Genomic DNA, 26,072 nt, shown 5'->3' with positions numbered 1-26,072 from the left:
ACATGGATCAATCTCCAAATCTTTATGCCGAGTGAAAAAGCTTTACCTAAATTGTTTTTATGGTATGATGGCATGTATATCAAAGTCTAAAACAGACAAAACTAATCTATGGTGAAAAAACAAAACAAACATGAGAATCCCAGGTGTCTATGGGAGAATGGGGCAGGGATGGGCTGGGATAGGCATGAGGGAACTCTCTGGAATGATGGAAATGTTCCAGATTTTGACAGTCAGCTGGGTTACAAAGTTGCATACATTTGCCCAAATAAATCTAAAGATGCACTTACAATTTGTACATGGCACTGGATCTGTCTCAGAAACAAAATCCTGTCAACAAATACTGAACTCTACTTAATGATCTGCATGCTGAAGTGGTTGGTGGGGAAGGGTATAAACACCTGCAACTTATTTTGAAATGTATCCAGAAATCAACATGAAAACATCAACAGGACAGCATGATCAGATAGAAGAATGGACAGATGATAAGATATGGGACAAAGCAACAACTGACCTCACAAACAAGAGGTCAACCTTAATTTCTGCATCGTGTAAATTCCGGGTCTGTAGTTTGTTAGAAAAAGATGCATAAAATGAAAGGCCCCAGAACATCCCCAACGCGATGCCTCCAACGAATCCATTTGTGGAAACAACGTCAATCCCACCAGTGAGTTTACACTCTTGCCTCGCGGAGTTCTAGAAAGAAGAGGAATGTGTTTGATCATGGCCGAATTCCTGGCCTTCATAACCTCACCGGTAGGTTGGCATGTATTTCTCACACTACGGTTCACTATCATTTGACAAACAATACGCTCACCACTGTTGCAAGCATCAGATGAGCATGTGCGCATGATAAAAAATTTGAAAAAGTCCTCAAAATATGCAGCCTAATCTCTGGATTAACTGTTTCTTTAAAGGGCCTTGGCAGTGTATAATCTGCAGGCTGATTCTGTTGCTTTTCTGCAATGCCAATATTAGTAGCAATAACACAGTCATGCTTCAACTACTTAGAGGCCAATTAGCTGGAAAATTCTGCTTTCTGAATGGAAGCTAAGAACCAGGGAAGTAAGCAAGAAAAATCCGAGGGTAGTCAAAGTAGCTGTGAGAGCATCAGGGCCCCAGGCTCATACAGAAGTTCCTGGAAGGTTCCCTGAAGCCAACACCCACCATCCTGTGATAGATACACAGGGACAAAGCTGACAAGCCTGGATTTCCAGCCCCTACCTTAACAGATGTCATACATAGGCGGGCACCGTGAAAGCAGCAAAAATGGGAAGAATTATTAGCCACGATTGAAAACTCAAAACCTGCTATAATTCGGGAGGGTGAATTTATGGGCAAAAGAGGCTTACCTTAATACTACCGATAAAAGAAGAGCTCCACAAGATATGAAAGAGGGTCTTTAAGAATAAAAACAAAAAACAAAACAAACAAACAGAAAAAAAACAAGGAGAGGGGCGCCTGGGTGGCTCAGTCGGTTAAGCGACTGCCTTCGGCTCAGGTCATGATCCTGGAGTCCTGGGATCGAGTCCCACATCGGGCTCCCTGCTCGGCAGGGAGTCTGCTTCTCCCTCTCCCACTCCCCCTGCTTGTGTTCCCTCTCTCGCTGTGTCTCTCTCTGTCAAATAAATAAATAAAATCTTTAAAAAAAATAAAAATAAAAATAAAAAAAAAAGAAAAGAAAAAAACAAGGAGGGGATGTTATAGCCACGTTCAGGAAATGTTGGTCTAATAGTTCAGGCTGAAACATTTCTGTTATGATTCTAGCAACTTCTGAAAAGAACGTTGGTTTTGTTTGGTTTGGTTTTGTCCTTCCTTTTCCCATTGCCTGCCTTTTTTTTTTTTTTTTATTTTGGCCAAAACTTAGTGATGCTATTTTCTATTCTCATCATAATGATGTCCACTGGTCTGCCCGAATTTTCTGGTCTAGGTGTGGCCTTGATTCTCCCACACCATTCTTTACACAGGTGTTTCCTCTCCTGCCCCCACACTTGATATTCCCTTAACACAGCAATCTGTTTTGTACAAATTCCAGGCAACGTTTCTAGCTCCTGAGGACAACTTCCAAATCGTCCACATGTTCACTTTCTTCTCCACTTCCTTCCCTTTGTGCTGCCTACTTTGTTTTCCCATCTTTTTCTTCTCCAAACTGCATGCCCAGCATTCTACGCTCAGAAGCCACTCTTCGGCCCCACCTGCCTTCCCTCTTTGTCCCGTGATTTTGCGCCTTTTTGGTTGCTCTTACTCTCCTCTGCCGCCTTGACTTTGTATCTTGAATCCCCACTCTGTCCCCTCTGAATCAAAAGCTTGAAACTGAGACCCCCTGAAAGTCTCCATTCCCTTTCCACCCATACAATCCCCACCCTCTGATCTTGAACGTGCATTGCCCCTGTGAGTGAGCCCAGCAGTCTGCATGGGGTCAAGGAAGATTCCATTCCTCCCCTTCTCTTGCCAGCCTCTGAGTTTGGGGCTGGGGGACACCTTGACAGATAGCGCACCATCCTGTCGACACTGAATTTCAAGCCAATAGATCTGTGTTCAGTCTTGAGCTCTGCCTCTTATTCATTTTCCCTCACCCTCAGTTTCCAAATCTATAAAATGGCAATAGGTACTCAGGGCCTGGTCTATCTGACAGGGCTGGGCAGAGCCAACGAGGCCATGTTTACAGAAACTCTTTGTCGGTTGTAGGATGTGATTGCTTTATTCCTTTGCTTTGAAGTCCTGGGAGTAGAGGCTCATTTTCTTTTCTATTCTTTTTTTCTCTCTCTTTTTTTAAGATTTTATTTACTTATTTGAGAGAGAGAGAGAGCACAAGTGGGGGAAGCGGCAGGCAGAGGGAGAAGCAGACTCCCTGCTGAACAGGGAGCCTGATGTGGGACTCGATCCCAGGATCCTGGGATCATGACCTGAGCTGAAGGTAGGTTAGGACTGAGCTTAACTGACTGAGCCACCCAGGTGCCCCTTTCTTCTCTATTCTTCATGTCTTCTTGGCCTAACAGGTATCTGCTCCTTCTCCACTTAGGACCACCAAAGTCCCCCGCCGAGATGAAATTATTTTCCAGCACCAATGTTTGTTCAAAACAAGGATTTGTCAGTGGGGAGCCTGAGGGCAAAGTGGTTTAAGTGCAGCCACAGATTCTCTGGCTGAAAACCCGGTCCCATCACTGACTAGAGGTGGGAAATTGGGAACGTCCGCTCAGCTTTATTTATGTCCTCCTCAGTGTTCTCATCTTTCAAATGGGGATAATAGCGAACATGTGCAGTACGGGAGGCGGCTGGGATGCCGATACTCCAGTGAGACAGCTCCTGGGCCCAGCACCAGCAGTGCCTGGCCCATGGTAAGCCCTCGGAAATGCGCGCCTCTCCGTTACTCGTCATTACCTGCCTTTCCTGCCCTCGCTTTCTCTTCTTAGGGTCCTTTTAGTCTTCATTTCCTTCTGTCTTCCCTCTCTGCCCGTCCCTCCCCTGGCAGTGGGCCGCCGCTCCCCACACACTGGGTGAAATCTCGGGGGAAGGGTTCAGACTTTGAAGCCTCCCCAAAGGTCTGCTCCTCCTCCAGCCCTTGTCTCTGTGACTCCTCCCTCCTCCTCCAGATTCTTTGCTGGCATCCTCCCCGTGTTTTCCCTGTCCTCCTGATTAGAGACTATGTCAGCGTGGCAGGATAATTTACTGATATATTAATTTGTGTTTTTATCTCGGCGTTTGCCGGCTCTCTGCTCTACAAAGGAAGCCAGGCCTTTCTGTGCTCCTGCCCCAGGGGGATGGTTTGTGTTGAGAGGCCAAAGCCAAGACACCTGGCTTTTGTTTCCCCAAAGCCCCCACGCTCTGGGAGGAGATCATGCCAAGCGGGAGGAAGAGGGGAGAAGCTTGGGAACTTTGAGAGCAGAACGAGAGGGAGGAAGGGAAAGGGAGAGAGATGTTGATAGCAGGGAAGGGGGCAAAAGCCAGAAGACCAAGTTCCTAGCAGGACCTTGGCGCCCATCTGTAGGTGCTCCCTGGGGAAGGGGCTGGACCATTAGGAAATGGCTTTACCTAGATGCTAGGACCAGGAGCAGGCCACCAGGGTCAGCAAACATTCCAACCACTGTTCCCTGCACCCTCAACGCACCCATGGGCTGCAGAACCACAGAAGGAATGAAGGCTCGTGCAGGCCGGGACAGCGGCACCCAGAGGAGACAGGGATAGAGGAAAACGATAAATCATGGTCTCTCACGTCTGCTTGCCCTCTCAGACTATTCTGGGATCCTTACAAGTATTAGGACAGTTGCTTCCCAAGACAACCCCATGCACACGGATCACAGATGAGGAAAAGAAGGCCCAAAGAGGGCGAGCAATTTGTCCAAGATTGCACAGCTAGACATGGTGAAACCAGGAGTCTAATTCAGGTAGAAATATTAAAAGAGGCCACCACCAAAAAAAAAAAAATAGAGGCCACCAACGTATTGTAAAATGTTAAGAATGAAATGCTGCAGAGACCAAAAACTAAAAGAAAATAGCAGGTAATCTGAGAGCCAGTAGAAGGGGGACAGAGGCAAGGCCCGGACCTGCTTCTTTTTGAACAAGGAGCCTCTTTCTGGACATCACTGGTGCTGTGAATCTTGCCAGACTGAACTTTGATGATGGAAATATTGTCTTTATTCAGATCAAGCCGAGGTGCATGTGGTGAGAATATAGAGTCAAGTAGAAGTCATCCGGGATTTAAGTTCATCCCCTTCAGTTGTCCTGCTTCCTAATTTATCCTGTGGACCACACTTGACCATGCCAAGTCTGTCTCTCCTCTGTAAACTCAAGACAAGGAAAATCCCCCACCTCAGCAGTTATAGCCTTTGAGTAGCTGGGCAATAATTAGAAGATTATTATTATTAATTATTATTACCATTCCAGTGGCTAGTCCTGCTGAGTCCTACAGCCTACCCAGATGCCCTGGTTACTTCTAGTGAGCATCTCTGTATGTCAGACACTGTGCTGGGCGCCGAGGTCTAGTTGGAGAAGAGACACATGAGGGGATCTTTTGGTGCGATGTGTAAGTGCTATGAATGGGATAATCCCAGGATCCCCATGGGGGCCCAGGGCAAGGGCCCCTAAAGAGACTGCAGGGTGGGAATGAGGGCAGGTTTCCTGCAGAAGTTAATGGCCCGAGTCTTTCCAAACAATGGTAACCTCTGTCTCGCAGTGGGAAGTGAGCTGGGAGCCTCCCCACTCCCCCCTTCCACCCCTGTGAAAAGCTCACGGGCCCAAGGACACTCCCAATACTGCTCCAGCAGCTAATTTGAGTTCTGAGCTCTGCTTAGCTTGCATCATACTGGGCCACGGACCAAGCCAACAGTGGAGAAGCCAAGACAGCTCAGAGCTGCCGGCGCATTCCATAAACCCAAATTTCCAGTGTTGCCTTGAATAAGATGTGTAAAGGAAACTTTCCACGTGTCAGTTAAGCTTGTTGACCATGTGACATGGAGAGGAAATGTAAATGTGGGATTCTGATTGGCAAAGTTTAAAGCCTCTGATTTTTGATACCCAGATAGATATCTGTAGGCTAATAAGGGTCATCGACTTCCAGAATCCAGAGGTTGGGTAGAAATGCCTGCTTCGCACATCGGAGGGAAAATATACAGCACTGAGTCACAGTCTTGGGAAAATACGCTGCTTAGTTCCCAGAGCAAAACCTTCACATTCAAGGAGTTCGAGAATGAACTCAACTGTTCTACTTTACCTATAATTTCAAATTCCCCTAATAGCCACTCAGTCTTCAAGGAAAATGATGTGCTTTTGGACCATTTTTCTCCCCCCTAGATGCAGGCGACCGACACGAAGTTGCAACCCTAACCTTGACTTTGAATTGCTTTTCAGCTCCTGTCATTGCAAACTTAGCATAAAACCCTGGTCCCTGTGTTTCCCTGGTCTGTGTTTTGTAGCCGGCGCAAAGATTGCGTCCACGTTGTCTATTCTAGGACACTAGAGACTCTAAGTCAGAACACCCCACGTCTAGCCCATATGTCTATTTATTACTGAACTCACTGGGAAAGACAAGCTGAGTTATCATTTAGCCAAGAAAACCTGAGAGGCATTTATGTGCATAACGTACACCAAGGCAGGCTTGAAGAAAACACATGACGCAGTCTACGCAAATCCCCTCACCCGCCCGGCAGCAGCTGGAGCCAAATGAATGGTCTCGGCGATGAAGAGGAGCGTTCTAGAATGCTTATCTTCTCCCCCGCCCCCATCCGGACCCGCGAAGATTACGAATACAATCGTTTGTGACAGATCGCTCCCCAGTCTTCCGCCTTCAACTCTATATGATAAATTCAACACGAAGTGACAATCACAGCAACTGTTCAGGGCTGTATCTAAAAAAAACTAATTTTACTGAAGTTAGAATCAATGAACGTGAAAATGTGAATGTACACCCAGGGCATATCTCAAAACTTTAATCTCTATGAATGCCATAATGGTTATTTATGGCCGGGATGATATTAATATTTTAAAACATTTCAAGAAAGAAGTGCCGTGAGAATTTAAAATTGTATTGTTATGCAAAGATAATAATATTTCAACGGGGTCCTCCCCTGTGCTGGTATGTTAATGGAGCAAAGCAAAGGAAAACAGCGGCTTTTTGTTATCCCGGAGGCGGCCAGAGCTAGGCTGCTCTGTGCTTCATGTCTAAAAAAATCACTCCTCTTCCTTTTCTGATTATTTGGGGCTAAAAAAATTTTCGTGGGCTGCTATTGTCTGTTTAAATTAGGTAAATGCAATTAAGACGAGTCAAATATACACAGGCTCCAATGATGGGTAAAATTGAGGTCACCAGTTGCAGCCCTAATCCAGCCGCATTGCTTAATCTCGGCTTTAGCCATTACAAGTGAGCGAATGGTAATGTCTTGCTAGTGTTGGGGTTAATGTAGACTGATTGGGGAACTAGAGATAAATCCTGCAGGCTTGCTTGAAGGGGCAAGTGCTTATACTGACATTTTGAAAAAAAAAAAAAAAAGAAAGAAAGAAAGAAAGAAAATCGGGCTCCGTTCCCCAGGACTGGTTCAGAGTCCCTTCCTTGGTTTTCTCTCCACTGAAGCAAAATAACTTTTTTTCTTGTCAATTTTTGTCCCCACTCCCCATCCCCCTCCACTGCCACCCCTCCATCCCCCAGGACCAGAGATCTTTGCACGTGCCATCTGTGGATATTTCTTGCTCATTCCAAAAAGGAATGTTCTGTGTCTTAGTTCTCTGAACACAAAAACGCTGGTCTTTTCTTTCATAGACGTGAGGATCACATTCGTATTGCCCATACCATTTTACTCTGGGAAGGAGTTGCTGGAGATAGCCAGTAGAGAGGAAGAGAACATGGGACATATGACAAAAAAAAGGGGGGGGGTTGACATTTACAACCAAGGGAGAGGTACAAAATTGCAAAGGTCATCAATGAGTAAACAGATATTAATGGTTAGCCGGATAACTGGAACATAAACAGGTCACATTAATAATTAACACCAGGAAAACTTAGCACTTTCAACCAAGCTCGGGAAAGTAGGTGCCAAGGAAAACCCCCCAGAAGGAGAAAAACCCAGTGGGGATTTCTGGTCGCTAGAGAGCGAAAACTTACTGTTCCATGTTTCCATTTCTCAGATTCACACCCCAAAAACAGTTCTGAGTTGGTCACAATAAGAGGCAGGATCATGAAGAAAATTTCTGGGTGAAAAATTTACTTGAAAAGTTATACTCAACCTATCACTTACTGTTCCCTTGTCTTCCTGTTGTGGCAGTCTATAAAATTGATCAAGCAATCTATTTTCTCACTAACCTATAAGGGCTCTCTAAAAGTATTAGCTCTCTCAGTTATTATGCCCATATGTTCTATTAAAACTTCTGAACGGAGGGGGTTAAATTTTGCATCTGCTGATTGGCATTTTCCCCTCTTTGGGGGGGTAAGGCCTTTTTTTTTAAGGTTCACAGCAAAAATAAGAGGAGGGCATAGAGATTTCCATACATCTCTGCATGTATCCCCCACCGGAGTGGTACATTTGTTACAGCTGATGAACCTACATTGACACATCATTGTCACCCAGAGTTTATGGTTTTTACATTTGGGTTCACTCTTGGTCTTGCACATTCTTTGGGTTTGGAGAATTATGTGATGATATGTATCCATCTTTATAGTATATAGAGTATTTTCACTGCCCTACAAATCCTCTGTGCTCTGCCTATTCATCCATCCCTCCAACAGCCACTGATCTCTTTACTCGTTGCTATTAACATTCATGTGTAGTCTTTGATGTGGACATAAGTTTCACTTTTGTTTTTTTTTTATTGGGAAATGCCAAGTGAGAGCTATAATAACGAAGGCAAAGGCGTGGGGGGTCAGGGGAACAGACAGTGAGGCTTGGTGAGTGAGATGAACCCCCAGGACCTTGGAAATGAATGCACCTGAGCCCCACAGAGTGCTATCCTTTGAGTCCATGGCATCAATTTTTTAAAATTTTTTAAAGATTTATTTATTTATTAGAGAGGAGAGAGAGAGAGCAGCAAGAAGGGGCAGAGGGAGAGGAAGAGCAAGGGAGAGAAAAAGTCTTAAGCAGACTCCGTGCTGAGCACAGAGCCCAACGCAAGGCTCAATCTCATGACACTGAGATCAGAACCTGAGCCGAAACCAAGAGTCGGACATTTAACCGACTGAGCCACCCTGGCGCCCCACGTTTTTTTAAATTTTTTAAGGAAGCCAGATTTCATGTGAAATTTCTAGATTTCTGGACTTTTAAATGTTGACAACTCATTGAAACCCTCTTCAGGCCAAACAATACCAATTTACTGCAGACCATACCGGCCCACTTTAAATCCCTTGTCTAAATTTAAAATAAATAAATAAACAAACAAAAATCCCTGAACATTTACAGAGGAGGAAGAGGGTCTGGATGTACCTTTAAAATATATTACAGTCTCTCTTCTCCTTCAAACACATTGTTCTTTATAAAAATATTTTTTTAAAGAAAACTAATAAAATAAGACGATAGATTTAATAGAAAACTGGAATATCTGTAAGGACCTAAGCCTTATTCTCAGAACTCTGTGAATAAAAGCCAAATGAGATACTTTTCTATATGTGGCCTAATGGTTTACAGATGAGTGAGTAGCACTACTTTCAAATATAATGTGAAGAAACCAATTTTTAAATAAATGTGTAGTTTGGCTATCAAGCCCAGAGGAGATATTGTGACGTACCCAACCTGAAAATCAAATTATTTAAGGTTGGTTATACTAATAACAGCCTCCAACCAACTGCTAAGGTTGACTATAAAACCAGACTTGCCAAAAGCAGCAAACGAGACAGGTTTGAGAAAAAGTGGAAAGAAAATAAGGTACAGGGCATGTTTATTAGTTAAGTGTGAGTTAGCCTTTCATATAAATGACAGAGGCTGGGGCCTTGTTTCTGAACATGTTGTGGAAAGACAGATGTCGGGCTAAGGGCGTCAGGGTCTGGTCCCTCCCTACTTGACCACATCCCCATGCCCACCATGGTTTCTCTTCACCATTGACAGTTGACCCTATAAGCCATGGTTTCTCACCTCTCCTATCCCCTCTTAGCCTAAAGCCATATCCACATCACCCTCACTTTTGACACAGGCAATTCCTTATTTGTCCCATAAAATTCAGCTAAGTTCAAGTGTCTTCTCTTCCAGAAAACCTCACCTAACCCCTCTCCTCTGTCCAGGATGCCTCTCCGCTGTGTTCCCTAAAGCACCTCTGTCAACCTCTGTCTTAGCACCCACCTCTGTTCTACAATCACGGGTACCACAGGTGGATTTAAAGCCCCACATGGCCATGGCCATGAACTCTTCGAGGAAGGCAGGGGCTACTAAATTCAATCTTGGATCCTCCACCACCTAGCCCTGTACTTGGAAAGCAACACATTCGTGTAGAATGAACATATAGAGGAATGGAATGAACCGACCCTAGAGCAATAACACTTAGAAAAAAGACTCTGATAAGTAAAATATTCATAAATGAACCTGTTACAGCTTTCTTTCTTGGTCTAAATCTTTACATGTGTTCACTTCAATGACACCAATGATAGCAAGATTTACTTTGAAGGATCTTAGGCATCTTATCAATCACAATAATAAAAGATCCAAAAGTTCAGTTCTTCAGCTTCCTCATCTGCAAAATGGAGCTGATAACGTCTGCCCTGCTTGGCTCAGCAGGTGGTTGAGAAGACTATCTGGAATGTCGTATGGGACCATGTAGGAAAAGATTCACTGTACAAATGATAAAGCCCCAACTGGAATCTGGACTGGGCGGTTGACTATCCTCCACACATCTCTGTCTGACACTATTAAAATTCCCTATTGGGGTGCCTGGGTGGCTCAGTCGGTTAAGCATCCAACTCTTGGTTTTGGCTTAGGTCATGAGCATAGGGAGTTGGCTTGAGAGTCTCTCTCTCTCTCCCTCTGCCCCTCCCTGCCCTGCTTGCACATGCTTGCGCATTTGTGCACGCACTCTCTAAAATAAATAAATAAATCTTTATAAATCAATCAATCAATAATTCTCTATGTATTGTCTACCGCCCACTCTGCACGTGAACAAGGATTCTGTCTCTAATCTCAGGATTTTCAGGTTTAGTAGGACACCCAGCACTTAGCAAGTTCTCACTAAATGCTTAAAGTAGTATGATGTAAGTGACAAACACTATGGTAATTTCTTTCATTCATTCAAACTGTACTAGACAATATTCAACGAGACAGAATATGAAAGCAAAAAAGGAAAACAGAAATTATTGAGAGGCTACCATTTACGGGACCCTCGATACACCTGATTTTACTTTTTAATTGTAACCAAATTATAATTACACTTGTAATTGTAAGTGAAGCAGAGAACACTGTCCTTATTTTACATGCGGGAAAATCTGAGTCTCGATGAGCTGGATCCCCACACTGAAGGGTAAACTGTTGTCAACAGGGCTCGAACACAGTATACCACACTGCTTCCCCATGATGAGGCTTCTGTGCTCCAGGAGCTAAGAGTCTCCAGCACATCGGATGTCACAGAGCCAATGACTTCTAGAGGTGAGTGAAAACTCAGGGCGCATCTAGTCCAACCAACAGGTTCAAAGGGAAGTACGTGGCCAACACCACAAAGACTGTAAAAAAGACAGTCATGAAAAACGCTGATATGTTTCACATTCACATGTTATGTCTTATTTAAATACTATTTTCATTAAATTTACAAGTATATTTGTAGTTCATAAAAGTTTTTTAAATAATTCTACTTTCTTTGATTCCTATACCTTTATAAAAATAACATGTATTTTGTGCTCGTGCAGAATTAAATCTTACATAACTAAACAAAGTTGGGTTTTTTTTTTTCTCCTGACGAAATACCAGTGACCTCTTTCTTAAAAAATAAACTAAGACTATTGCCTAAAAACCCCAGCAAGAGAAAGCATAACTCCACAGAAAGAGGCCTCCCACACAATAATTAAAATAATAATTAAATACTAGAAAAAGACAGAGGTATTTCCTCCTTTAAAAATCAAAAGAAAACATAAAATAAAATAAAATAAATTTTCTGTGAAAATTGCCCCAGTCACCTTTAAAAGCCTTTCCCAAATTCCAAACGGCTCCGTTATGAGCGATTCTTAATGCGTGAGGTAGGCATTAAAGAATAAATCTTTTAAGTAATTCAAAACAAGGACTCTTCAGTAAATAGTTGAAATTACAGGGGGGAGTTAGAGTCATCTGGTTTCCATTAGGATGATAAAATAGTTCACTTGAAACCTTTTACAAGATGCTCTGTTACTGGGAGGTGTCTGCGCATGTCACTCCATCACCGGCCATTTGACACAACATAAAAGGTTTCAAAAGCCATGTAAGGCCTCTTAATCAAAAACTAATTGTAATAGATATTGGGGAGTGTTAACACGGTGACCGCTAGGTTGTAGCTGCACTATGGAAGCGGCAGTGAACATTAAACACAACCCTGACCTGATAGGGCTTATCTCAGTTTCAGAGCTAAGTGCTGAGTACTACAGGCCAGTATCTCCTTGCTATTACTTTGTACCACTTTTGGAGTTAATTGCCCCATAAGGCTTCATCTTCTTAATGAAATTTATAGCATTGTCAGAGAACTTGGTAGATACTACTGCAGTTTAGGAGACTTTACAGAAAACAGAGACATAAACAGAGAGGAAAAGAAAATACGGACTTGAGCCCTGATGCATCTGCAGCCTTCACCAAGGGAGAGACTCCCCAGGCCCCACTGAGGTGTTTGCAACATGTTAACCCTTTCAAGCCCGCAATGGAATGTTCCAACCGTGTGCTCCCCCGGAAAGTTAATAATTAGTAGCATAGGACCCATGGTAGGCATTCAGTAAATACTTAAGGATCAGCCTTATAAGATTAGAAGCTCCGGCAAGAGAGGAATGGGAGTCATGAGTTCTCTGGCCTCTGTGCCTAATGCAGAGTCTAAGATATGACTGGCACTCAGGAAAGGTTTTCTGAGTGACTGATGAATGAATAAATGATCTCACTGGAGAATAATCAGTTTGTGATTTTCAGAGTGCTTTCATGTTTTATCCCCACAACCATCCACTTGACAGGCCTAGGGTTTCGTTAATGACTGATCTGAGCCTCAACCAGTGTGTTATAGCTCCCATTCCAGTCTTCTTGATTTCAGGTGGACTGGACAGATACTCCGTGGATAGCCCGTTAATGTAAATCGGGCTAAGGAGAATTTCAAGTTAAAGACCAAGTGTGATATTGGATCCTGGATTGGAGCCTAGAATAGAAAAAAAAATGCATATATTACAGGAAAAACTGGGGAAATCTGATGAAGTCTGGAGTTTACTTAATAGTATTATATTTATTTTATACGCACACACACCCCCCCACACACACCCCTTTAGTTACTTTCTTAGTATCAGGGTTAGTATTGATATTAGGATTATGTATAGGGTTAACATTAAGGCAAGCTGGGTGAAGGGTGTAGAGGAATTCTCTATACTATCTTTGAATTCTATAGCTCTTAGATTCTTTCAAAATAAAAAGGTCTTGAAAAGAGTAGTAACTCAGATTATCCAGATAGAAAACCACATTACATAAGAGCATATGAAATGGAATGAAAAAATTGTGTTACCTTCATCCACTTGCAGATGGGTTTTCCAACTCATGCCTGCTCATTCTCTCCAGCTTCCTGCAGTCACAATTTCTTTTTTTTTTTTCTTTTTAGAGACAGAGTGCACATGGGTGCATGTGCGCTTGGCAGGAGTGGGGGTTGGGACAACAGGACAGGGAGAGGACGAGACAGAATCTCAAGCAGGGGCGCCTGGGTGGCTCAGTTGGTTGAGCGACTGCCTTCGGCTCAGGTCATGATCCTGGAGTCCCGGGATCGAGTCCCGCATCGGGCCCCCTGCTCAGCGGGGAGTCTGCTTCTCCCTCTGACCCTCCCCCCTCTCATGTGCTCTCTCTCTCTCTCATTCTCTCTCTCAAATAAATAAATAAAATCTTCAAAAAAAAAAAAAAGAATCTCAAGCAGACTCCCTGTGGATCTCAAGACTAAGATCATGAGCCAAAATCAAGAATCAGTTGCTTAACCGAATGAGCCACCCAAGTGTCCCCAGTCACAATTTCATATGTAGTTCCACAAACCTCTACTCAAATCTCTGCTTTTATATCTGTTGCATTTTACATTAGCTATTCATGCACAAATTCTTCCATTATACTTTGAACTCTCAGAGGAAAAGGACTGTGCCTTGTTTATCTTTGTGCCCTCAGAGTTGTTCATTTGAAACCATTTGAGCATAGATCCACGGAAAGAAAAAAAAGTCTTAAACAGAAATTACCATGCTCTCAGCCCAAAGAGAATTAGAAGATTGCTTTGACTGCCTTTAGTGCCCAGAATAACAAAGGCCAATATGTGGTAGAGTTTATTTGTCTTCCACATCAGAGTGATTCAGAAAGTTCTGGTCCTCAAGATGGCCCAGCAACCCAGCTTCCTTCCATTTTCTTTTCCATCATGCCCTAGGGTGTTGCTTTTTGCCAGCCATTTAAAGATGGTTCACCACCCCCATGTCCGCATTTCAGCCTGCCTAAAATGGGAAGGGTGAAGTAGAGGGCCAGCAGCTTCCTTTTAAGGACACAGGAAGAACAGTTTCACAAAACGTTCATTCTTAGACTATAGGCCAGAAGTTAGCCAAATGGCTACACCTACTTGAAAGGACAGCTGGGAAACACAGTCCAGTTAAATGGCTTTAGGACCACAGATAGGAGGAAATTGGATATTGGGGGACGATTCTGAATCCCTGCCACAGTTATTTTATCTTATAGATATTTACCTAATAAGACATTGATTTTTTTTTCTTATGGAAGTTAATATTATAAAACATATTAGTATTTTGTATGACAGTAATACTGAGATATAATTTGTATACCTTAAATGTACCCCTTTTAGGGGCGCCTAGGTAGCGTTGTCAGTTAAACACCCGGCTCTTGGTTTCCGCTCAGGTCATGATCTCAGGGTCCTGGGATCGAGCCCCACGTCAGGGTCCACGCTCAGTCTGTTTGAGACTCTCTCCCTCTCCTTCTGCCCCTCCCCCCCCTCTCTTTCTCTCTAAAATAAATAAATAAATCTTTTTTAAAAATGTACCTTTAAAAAAAATAAAATAGAATAATAAAAAATGTACCCTTTTAAAGTCTACAGTTCAGTGGTTTTTAGTATATTCACAGAGTTGTGCCATCATCACCTCTATGATTTCAGACCATTTTCATCACTCACCGTCTCTCCCTCTCCCCACCTTTATCAGCCATGAATCTAATATCTGTCTTTATGCATTTGCCCACTATGGATATTTCATATAAATGGAATCATACAATATGGGACATATGCGTGTGGCTTCTTTCCTTTCATACGACATTTGCATCTATGTTGCAACATGTATTAACACTTTATTCCTTTTTGTGATAATATTCCATTGTATGGATATACCACATTTTGTTTATCCAGTCATCCATGATGGACATCTGGTTTGCTTTCACTTTTTGACTATTATGATTAATGCTGCTAAGAATATCCCTGAAGTTTTTGTGTGGACAGGTTTTCCATTCTCCTGGGTATACATGTAAGCATGCTGGTTCTTATGGTAACTCTAACATTTTGAGAAACTGCCAAATTGTTTCCCAAAGGGGCTGTACCATTTCACGATTCTACTATGTACAAGGATTCCAATTTCTCGACATCCTTACCAACACATGCTATTTTCGACCTTTTTATATTTTAGCTATACTAGTGGGTAGGAAGTGGTTTTGATTTGTATTTGCTAAAGACTAATGATATCGACTATCTTTCCATGGGCTTATTGGCTATTTATTTATCTTCTTTAGAGAAATGCCCATTTAAACCCTCTGCTCCTTTTTAATTGGATTCTTAGTCTTTCTATTGTTCAGTTGTAAGAATACTTTGTATATTCTGGATATAAGTCCCTTATATATGATTTGAAAATATTTTCTTCCATTCTGTGGGTTGCGTTTTCACTTTCTTGATGGTGATTTTTGAAGCATAAAAGCTTTTTTTTTAAATTTTAATAAAGTCCGATTTACCTGTATTTTCCTTTTGTTTTGGTTTCTGGTTTTTGGTGTCATATCCAGGAAACCATTGTCTAATTCAGTTTTGCGATTTGATCTCTTACCTTTAGGTCCATGATCCATCTTGAGTTAATTTTTGGATATGTTGTGGGGGAGGGGTCCAACTTCATTCTTGCATAGGTATTTCCAGTTATCCTAGGACCATTTTTTGAGAAGATTCTTCTTTGCTGCATTGAACCATCTTGGTAATCTTGCCAAAAATCATTTGACTGTACATGTGAGTATTTATTTCTGGATTTTCAGTTCTATTCCATTGATCTAATTGTCTATCCTTATACCAGAACCACAGTCTTGATCAATGTACTTTATACTAAGTTTCAAATTGGGAAATGTGAGTGCTCCAACTTTGTTCCTTTTTAACAGCATTTGGCTATTTTGAGTCCCTTGCATTTCTGCTTAAATTTTAGGATCAGCTTGTAAATTAATTTAAAAAAAAGGGGGGGGAAGCTGGGATTCTGAATGGGATTGGTTAAATCTGTAGGCCATCTGGGGAAGTGTTGAGGTTTGAACAATATTTATTGTCTTCCAATCCATGAACATGGCATGTCTTTCCAAATATTTAGCTCTTCCTTAATTTCTTTCAAAGTGAGGTTTGGTAGTTTTTTAGCATATAAGTCTTGTACTTCTTTTGTTAAATTTTATTCCTAAATATTTTATTCTTTTTTATGCTATTAAGAATGAAATTGTTGGAGTGCCGGGGTGGCTCAGTCGGCTAAGCGTCTGCCTTCAGCTCAGGTCATGATCCCAGGGTCCTGGGATCAAGCCCTGCATTGGGCTCCCTGCTCAGTGGGAAGCCTGCTTCTCCTTCTCCCACTCCCCCTGCTTGTGTTCCCTTTCTCACTGTCTCTCTCTCTGTCAAATAAATAAATAAAATCTTTTAAAAAAAAAGAGCAAAATTGTTTTCTTAATTTCATTTTCAAAATATTCATTACTAGTGCATAGAAACACAATTGATTTTTGTATATTGCCCTTATATTTTGCAAAATTCACCTATTAGCTCTAATACCTTTTTAGTGGATTCCTTGTTAATTTCTATAAACAAGATCAGTCATCTTCAAATAGAAATAGTTTTATTCCCAACTATGGCTGTTAAATTGTCTATTCCACTCTTCAATTCTGTCAGGTTTTTTGTTTAATATATTTTGGGACTCTGTGTTGGAGGGGTAATACGTTTATCATTGTTAAGTCTTCCTGATGGACTGATACCATTTTTTTTTATATAAAATGTCATTCTTTACATCTGGTAACAGTTTTTATCTTAAAGTCTATTTCATCTGAATTAGTATAGCCACCCCAGCAATCTTTCGATTGCTTACCTGGTATACATTTCCCTATCCTTTTACTTTCAAGCTATTTGTGTCTTTGCTCCTAGTGTGTCTTCTGTAGACAGCATATAGTGGGATCATGTTTTTTTTTTTACCTATTTTGCCAATTTCTGCTTTTGATTGAAGTGGTTAATCCATTTACATTAGGTAATCACTGATAAGGTAGGGTTTATAGCTACCATTTTGCTATGTATTCTCTACATATCTCATGCCCTTTTTGTTTCATTATTCATCCATAACTGTCTTTTTTGTGTGTTACTTTGATATTTTATAATACACTGTTTTAATGTCCTGGCTGTTTGTTTTACCATTTTGTTGTTGTTGTTGTGATTTTCTTAGTGGTTGCCCTGGGTATTAAAAGGAACATCCTAACTTACTCTAGAAAAGTCTTCATTTCAATTTTTGTAGTTTTCAACTCTAGAATTCCCATTGGGTTCTTTTTTATAGTTTCTATCTCTTTTTATTTTTTAAAGATTCATTTATTTGTTTGAGAGAGAGTACATGAATGGGGGAGGGGCAGAGGGAGAGGGAGAGAGAGAATCTCAAGCAGACTCCCCACTGAGCATGGAGCCCAATGTGGGGCTCGATCTCACAACCCTGAGATCATGACCTGAGCCAAAACCAAGAGCTGGATGATTAACCAACTGAGCCACCCAGATGCCCCTATAGTTTCTATCTCTTTATTAATATTCTCTACTTGGTAAAACATCATTCTCACATTTTCTTTAATTATTTAGATATGCTTTCCTTTTAGTTCTTTTAAAGTCTTTGTCTACTAAGTCCAACATCTGGTCTACTTCAGGAATAGCTTCTTTCCCTGATTTTTTTTCCCCTGGGTGTAGGCCATACTCTCCTATTTCTTTAGAAAACTGGACAGTTTAGGGGGAAAAAATATGATGTGTTATTCTAGAAATAAGATTCCCTCCCCTCGCCCTGCCTAGAGTTTATTGCTGTTGAAGTTTCTATTGTTATTGCTGCTTGTTTTCTTAGTGACTTTCTTGAAATAATTTTGTAAAGTCTATATTCTGTATCATGTGCAGCCCCTGAAGTGTCTATAAGTGGTCAGGTCATGATTAGATGAGATTTCCTTAAATGATTTCAATCAATAAGTCTCCCAGCCTTTGCCAAGGAACTCTGAAAGGGGGAGGGGGTACTTTCATTGCTCAGTCACATACCTGAGAACTCCACCTTAGCCTTCACTTCCTGCTCACAGAGACTCAAGGTCACCAGAGGTAAGAAATTGGAGCCTTCTTGGGTCTTTCCCGGGCACGCACTTAGGCCTGCACTTGCATGTGGGCTTCTAGATTTTCAAGAATATGTGGAGCTTTTCAAAACCCTCTATGGACATCTCATTCCCCAGTTTTTCCTTTTTAATGTTTTGCTTAGTCTCTTGGTAGCTCCAACTGCTATCAGCAACTCAGAGAGCTGCCATGTTAAACAATGCCATTGATTGTTTTTAACAAACACCCTAGAGAAAAGGCTGTTTGTACAGAGCAAGCCTTGAGTCAGGTCAAATAAAGACAAACTGCGAGACAAGTCAATTAGTGACAATTTTCTGGGAAAGGGGCCTTTGGGGAGCTTCAAAACCATTTTCCTCTTTCAGTGGCTACTAGGCTACTTGTTTTTATAGCTACCATACTTATGAGGCTGTTGGTTTTCCAGGCTACTACAGAACTGGGGTGAGTGGAATGGAGTGAGACAAAGTTAAAATGCCACAACACTCACCATTCTTACCATGATTTAGTCATCTTTTTGAATAAACACCCTTCAGATTACTGCAAATCTTTGGTTAATTTCCAGAGTTCTGAAAAAGTTGCATTTAATGATTTTTGCCAGTATTCTTACTGCTTTTATGGAGGACTGAATTTTTTTATGTCCTCAATCTTCCTTTTCAGAATTGATTTCTCACATACTTGTATTTTTAGTCCAAATAAATTTATATCTTCAAAGTGTGTAATCATGACATGGTTTGAGTTAAAATGTAACTATGACAAAGGATGTTGTCCCTTTTGAAGTCCAAAACAGTTGTTAGCCAAACCCAGACGTGAATCACCAGAAATCCTCCTGTAGAAAATTACTTAAAATTATAATCTGAAATTTATTAGGATTCAAATGCTAATCCCCCAAATATTTAAATTTCAGCAAATACCTATGGATTCCATATTACCTGCAAGTATCCATGTCAGTTGCAATGGAAAATCCAAAGATATGATACACATAGTCTGCTCTGAAAAGACTTAAGGAATATACATATGCCAGAAACTAGATAATGACAAAGATATATGCCTCCCATTGGTCCATAGGCAACACAAGCCCAGATATAAATAGGATCATGGTAATGCTAACAAAAATTGTGTTCTTTGCCTCTCACTTTGTCTATGATTTGCAGAAACTCCAACTCTCCTCTTCTTACCCCTTCATATTGCCCTCCACATGCTGAGTTCTTTAAGAGGTATTCCACCCTTTAGACCTTGCTTAACCCAAAAGCTGTCAGGTCTAGAGTAGATAAAGAAAAATGTCCAAGCTAATCCTGCTTAGCAGAAGTTTAATGGGCTGTACAGCAAAATCCTGGGCTCCATGAAATAAAAGATCTGTTTTCATCTCCTTTATAAGCAGGAAGTGAATCTTCCTCCCCAAAGTAGTTCAAACTCACTCCTCACTCTACTTGGTATGATCTTTGCACTCAGGCTGAAGCAAGATTTTATCCCCACTCTCTCCTTATTAACCTCAAGACCGTAGACAATAGTAATCGCTTTATGTCCTACTTGTAAAATGGGAATACTGATGCCTACCACTTGGTTTGTAAATTAAATAAGATAAAATATTTACATTATCTGGCCCACAGAAAATGGTTCTCTCATGTTTACTCATGTTCTCCAAGCAACAAATCCCCTTTTGGATCATCTGGAAGGGATGAGTCTCATCCAGATGGTTCTCCAGATTTGTGAAGACAGATTTGCATCATTCTTGTCTTACCTCACATGACACTGCCCTAGAGAGGCCTTCCCTGACCACCATCCAAAGGAAACTCCCTCTTAGTCCCTCTCTGTCCCAAGTTGAGTATGACCAGTAATCCCAGTTTGCCTGGAACGAGGGGGCTTCCCAGGACGTAGGACTGTCTGTGCTAAGGACAGTGCTAAGCAAACCTAAAGATGCGGGTGGCCCCACCACCATCCTGCTTTTTTTTTCTTTTTTCATAGTCTGCCACCCCCTGGCATTCACTTTACTCATTTGTGTTCTCATTTCCTTCAAACTGAAATGGAAACCCCTTCAGGGGTGGGACAGGATTTTATCTGTGTGCTTCACAGCTATATTTGGATGCCCACGACACTCCTCGGCACACAGTAAGCACTAAATAGCTATTTGTTGAAAGACTGAATGAATTGTTAATTAATTGATTGACTCTTTTTTTTTAAATGCTCACCCTTCTGTATTCCCAGTTTGACCAACATAAACGCATAAGGAACACAAAGTTTTGTATGAAACCACAATTAATTTTGTTAAAAAAAAAAAAAAAGCATTTGGTTTGGCTGTAACAACTGAGTGAGTTGTAAGCCCTTGAACCTGTGTGGCAGTGAGAGCTTCAGACAGCTGTGTTCCTTTTCTTCTGATCCCCAACAATATAATTAAAAAGGATTCACTGAAATGTAGACGTTTCTACCACTTACCCTGGAATGTTGGCTCTAGCCAATATAACCTAGTCTGTAAATACAAGATTAGCGTCTGTGAAGGGAAAGCTCTCCTTCTATAAAACTGCATTCAGAAGGAAATCTCCACCTCTTTTTCTGTGATAGATGTAGCAGCATTACTTGTGAGACCCATAATTACCTTAAATGTTCCACAAGGATAGAAAAGCTACAAATGTTAAAACACAATCCGAGACCACATCTTTGGACTCTAAAATGAACCAGATAAAGATAATGCCCTTTTCCCCACTATCAGTTTACTATATAAATGAGAAGACATAAAGTAGTTTTAGATTTAATTAAAGTAATTGACCGAATTGCATTTTGTAGTTGTGATTGTCATTAACATTCTTGACCTCTCTGTCACATAGATGTGCCAGAGAATTTTTCCAATGGATATTTATTATGAATATTATCATCAATAAGCACCATCAACATATTAAAATTAATTTTAACTTCTTTATGGAAGACTGAAAGTGCAACCAGCTGCTGAAAACCATCCGTTCTAAATCATTCTTTATCGATTCAACATGGCTAAACCTCAAGTACAACTAATAGGGAATTTTATGTGTGTGTAGGCAAGTTTCTCTCTCTATATATAAAATATTTAATTTTATTTTATATCTAACTCTGGTTACATTAATCACATAACCATATTTTCCAGAGCCCTGGGATTCACTTGCTATTTTGAGCGCTTGCTGGGCAGTTCTCATGTTGCCTTGTTTTATGTCCACGTGCATATTCAGCGACACATGGACGTTGGGCTTATTTTGACTGCTTGCAAAGAGCTTAATAAAAGACAGGCTTTGGTGCATCAAAAGAACTTAGTCCACAGGTGTTCTGAACTGGGCTAACTTATATGTAGAACAAACAATTAAGCTCTGGAATTTGAGACTCTAAATTGTGTCAGTTGAGCACCTGTCCCGAAGGGAGGAACACACCTTTCCTTACATTACCCGCGGGCAAGTCGGCTCTGGGCTGTGTAGAGTTATAGCAGCTCCTATTCAGGCACACCGGCTGAGATGCTACTGCTCTTCCTGTGAACTCTGCCAAGGGCTTCAAGTTGAACTCCTTCAGAGAATATCTCCATCTTTATCTCCATCTATATGTGCCATCCGCAGCGATGTGCCTCTCCGTATCTCTTTCTACGTTGATCCCTTACTGAGCACCTGCTATACGCCCAGCACTGTGCAAAAGGGTTTCAATACAGCATTGTATCTCCTTTCGCCCAGCAATACCACAAGGCTTAGAAAGGCTAAGTAATGTTCCCCAGGTCACGTAAGATTCTGTGGTAGGATCAGGATTCAAAGCCAGGTCTACTGGACTCCAGAACTCCTCTGTCTTGATCACCATGCCTGGATGGATGCTGCTGCTGTCGGTCCCAAGTTGGAGGAGGAGTCTCACTGAGGATGATGTTCATTTAGATCCCCTTCATCTCGGCTTTCTTCTCTTGCCTTTTCCTTGTCAGAGTCCCACAGCCTGTGGGTTTCTCACATTTCCTTCCTACCTTTGCTTGAATTTCATCTTTTTTTTTAAAGATTTTATTTATTTATTTACTTATTAGAGAGAGAGAGAGCACAAGTGGGGGAAGGGAGAAGCAGACTCCCCAGTAAGCGCAGAGCCTGATGCAGGGCTCAACCCCAGGACCCTGGGATCATGACCTGAGCCAAAACGAAGAGTCGGTCACTCAACTAACTGAGCCACCCAGGCACCCCTTGAATTTCATCTTGACATAGAGGGCTTCCCTGACCTCCCCAATTCTCTGTCCCCTCACCCTACTGTTATTTTCTTATAGCACATAGCACCACTCAGGGTATTATAGATTCATTTGTTGACTTGTTTTCTGCCTTCCTGGCAAGCTTTGAGCTCCATTATGATAGAGATGTCTGGTGCTTTTTTACTATTGTATCACGACGGCCTGTAACTGTGCCCAGCACCTAGTAGGTGCTCAGTAAACATTTCGTGAATGACAAGTATATACGCACATACATATTGCTCCTTGTTCTTAATTCACGTGTGTTTACTACGGAAAACATAAAAGGTCCCTTGACATTTGATTTTGCTGAACTATCACATCATAGACAATCACATGTCAAGATTCAAGAGAAACCTCACCTAAAGCAAATGAGTGCTGGTTCTACCCAGCCACTGACTGGCAGCTGTAGGTGCCCGACGTTGGGGCTGCATAGACCAGGCAGGTGAGTCAGCCCCAGGCAAGGGCCAAACACCTCTTCACACAATGCACAACATTTGCATTGAAGCAGAAATCGCATACATTGGACTAATTCCTTGTTTGCTGATGGGATTTACTATTAAGATCTGGGTGGACCAGAAAATCCAGGGAACCTGGCTGTTAGAGCCACAGGGCTTCCATCTCCTGGGGGAAGGCCATTCCTTGCTAGGCAATGGGTACACATAATATACCTCTCTCTGCCTTCACAAAGAGAGAGGCAGCCTGTTTGGATGCCAAATATCAGAAAATTCAGAAATGTTGACGGCCTGGAACTCTGGACAGGTATCATCACTGTAACAAACAAAGGGAGAACTGTGTTTGCAGTAGTAAATGATGATACTGATGGTGATTATAGCAATGGTAGCTGACATGTATTGACTGTTTGCAGTATGTCAGATATTCTGCATGATCTCATTCAATCTTCACAACATCTCCGACAGGAACAGAGTCTATTATCCCTAATTTACAGATGAGAAAACTGAGACTTACAGAGTCTGGGTACCTGGCCCACCGTCATGCAGCTGGCTAACTGAAATGTGACTGGCATGACCGTTTTATTCCAATGCCCATGTTCTTTATAATTTTGCCTTTCGATGTAAAAAGTAGACCATGCGTCCTTTAAAGAGACTCTTATGCTAATTTTGTGGCTGTAAAGAGTAACACCGTAAGCATAAAAGGGAACAATATGAGGCAGTAAATAAATACCACATGGTATTAAAGCTTAAAAGTGCTTTGAAAGTGAGGAAAAGAGCAACATCGATCTGGGTTGGGATTATCATGGTGAGCTTCACGAAGGAGGTGACACTGGAGTTGGATATGCTTAGAAGGAGAAGAAAATGAAGAGTTTTGCAAAAGGAGAAACTGCATAAGGAAAGCCATGCTAGACATTCAAAAGACATATTTGGGGTTAAATAGACCAACTGGGCAAAAGTGAGAAGTTTAGCCAGAGGTGTGTTGCCCAAACTTTTCAACATGGTGACCATGGTTGTTATGCACAGAAAAGGATTTGATGTTAATTGTGCTTGAGAAATGCTAAGTTAAATGAAATTTTGCAGGACTTATCAGAGCCTTGAGTAAGGTTAATTGCATTATGAATCTCAAGGACAAGATGGTGTTATAATGCTGGATTTGTTTTACCAATTTATTTGACTAGTGGAACCCTCTCCTCATTTTTCTACAGAGCACTGATTAACATCTCACTGAACTGGGCATTCTGTGGAAACTGTTTGGGAAGTTTCACTGTGCAAACATCATGGGTAACAGCACTGGGAAGACTGACAGGCACCATTCCACGGAGGGCCTCGTTGCTCTGTTAAGCAGGTCTGTAGTTGTAGCATAGGGAGCTGGTGAAGGCTTCCAGGCAGGAACATGATATGAGCAATTGTTAGAGAAGACTGGTGTGGAAGGAGAGGAAAGCATCAGACCCAGGACAATCAAAGAGAATGACTGTGTGGTCCAGTGGTGAGGTCATGAGGGTCCAAACTCAAGAAAAGACTCTTCGTCCATTCCCATCACTCCAGTTTCTTGTCACCACTGTTCTTGTGCACTCATCAATTTCCGGAGGTTGTTCGAAAACCCAAGGCCATGGGCAGTTGGGAGAAATGGGGCATCTGGAGAACGCTGTTGGAGGTTGAGAGAGAACCACTGGAAGATAATCTGATCATATTATTCCTTTAAAACCCTTCCATGGCTCCTCGTTTCTCTTAATATTCAAAATAAAATACTGCCCTCGTCTACAAGGGCGTGTCCACCTCTCCGCCACACCTCATATTGGTCTCCCCTTTGCCCACATTCCCAATGGGACAGCAAGGGCCATCCCTCCTCGGACACATCATTTGACTGTCAGCCCTGTGAGGTCAGGAACATGGCTGCTTTTCCTTATCCCAGTGACCAGCACATAGTAGGACCTCCATAAATATTGTTGAGTGAGTGGATGGAGGAACAGCTTATCCACTGGAACAGATGCGGTGCGTTTTGGAACACTTTCTGGCAGATTCAACCAACTTCCAGACCAATCCCCCAATAGCAAGCTTAACGCATTATAAAATAAAACCTTTTGAGTGTCCATATAACTCTTTCTGTTTGACTTTATATCTCACATGACCTCTCATATTTCTGTGAGTCAGTCTCCAGCTGGCAAGGATTCGATTTGTCATTTTTCTGCAGGCAGAAGCCCAAACACTGCAATCCCTGGTTGCTTTATCCTTTTGCCTATTCACAGATCACCTCACAGGAGTCATCATCTACCATCTTCCGCACATACACCTCTAACGTCTTGGTTTACCTTCCTGACTGCTAACACCTGTTGAATTTTGAAGCAGAGCACGTTTCTACTCTGCATTCTTGCCTCTCCTTGGCCAAAATTTCAGGGGGAATTTCCAATCAGGGAAGTCACCGCAAATACCTGCCCCCCACTTCAGAATCTGGGGCGGGGGATAGAGACCCTCCTTATCAAGTCACTGTATGTAGGTTAAACCACACCATTTGTTTTCCACATTCCAAAAGAATATTCGAGATACTCAAAGACTTCCAGATTTAGTCCAAACTAGATTTTTCTTCTCATCGTCCACATTGTCTCTCAATGTGAGTTTCAATGTCTAAAATCAAATATTATTTTCTTTTTACTACCGTTTCCCGTTGCCCAAGCTCTTTTACCACTTTGTGCGGTTGGTCGTGCTGTTCACCTCCTCCTCAGCCCAGCCAATTTGATGTTTCGATTTGTGTAGGGCTCCTAGACGCCGATTCGAATTTTAAAGCGCAGGGGTGGGGTGACATTTGGACACTTCATGCCATGAAGTCAGTTTTGTTACTACTATTCTTTCTGAGACATATTTGTGGATACCAATGAAAGCTTTGAGTCCCCTTCTGGAAGAAACTTTTTCCTTATTAAAAAATGTCAGATAAGGGCACCTGGGTGGCTCAGTCGGTTAAGCACCTGCTTTCGGCTCAGGTCATGATTCCAGGGTCCTGGGATCAAGTCCAGCATCCGGCTCCCTGCTCGATGGGGAGTCTGCTTCTCCCTCTCCCTCTACCCTTCCCCCCTGCTCGTGCTCTCTCTCTCTCTCTCAAATAAATAAATAAAATCTTTTTTAAAAATGCCAGGTAAGAGGTGCCTGGGTGGCTCAGTTGGTTAAGCGACTGCCTTCGGCTCAGGTCATGATCCTGAAGTCCCAGGATCGAGTCCCATGTCGGGCTCCCTGCTCGGTGGGGA

At 42.0% G+C, this 26,072-nt stretch overlaps 2 long non-coding RNA genes across 2 annotated transcripts in view; one reads left to right on the top strand and one right to left on the bottom strand.

Moving 5' to 3' along the window:
* LOC145723581 (uncharacterized) overlaps positions 1–1,600 on the bottom strand; it is a 45,731-nt gene extending 44,131 nt beyond the window's left edge. The window contains exon 1 of the long non-coding RNA XR_014148785.1: positions 1,350–1,600. This is a non-coding gene — a long non-coding RNA (uncharacterized LOC145723581). The remainder of the gene's footprint in view (positions 1–1,349) is intronic.
* LOC145723582 (uncharacterized) overlaps positions 1–11,280 on the top strand; it is a 177,811-nt gene extending 166,531 nt beyond the window's left edge. Inside the window, exon 3 of the long non-coding RNA XR_014148787.1 lies at positions 10,939–11,280. This is a non-coding gene — a long non-coding RNA (uncharacterized LOC145723582). The remainder of the gene's footprint in view (positions 1–10,938) is intronic.
* Positions 11,281–26,072: the final 14,792 nt, after the last annotated feature.

This window comes from Leptonychotes weddellii, chromosome 9, assembly GCF_054177405.1.
Source record: "Leptonychotes weddellii isolate Sample4059 chromosome 9, ASM5417740v2, whole genome shotgun sequence".
NCBI classification, from domain to species: Eukaryota; Metazoa; Chordata; class Mammalia; order Carnivora; family Phocidae; genus Leptonychotes; species Leptonychotes weddellii.
The sequence above is the reverse complement of the archived record's forward strand: the minus strand, read 5'-3'. Positions and strand labels throughout refer to the sequence as shown.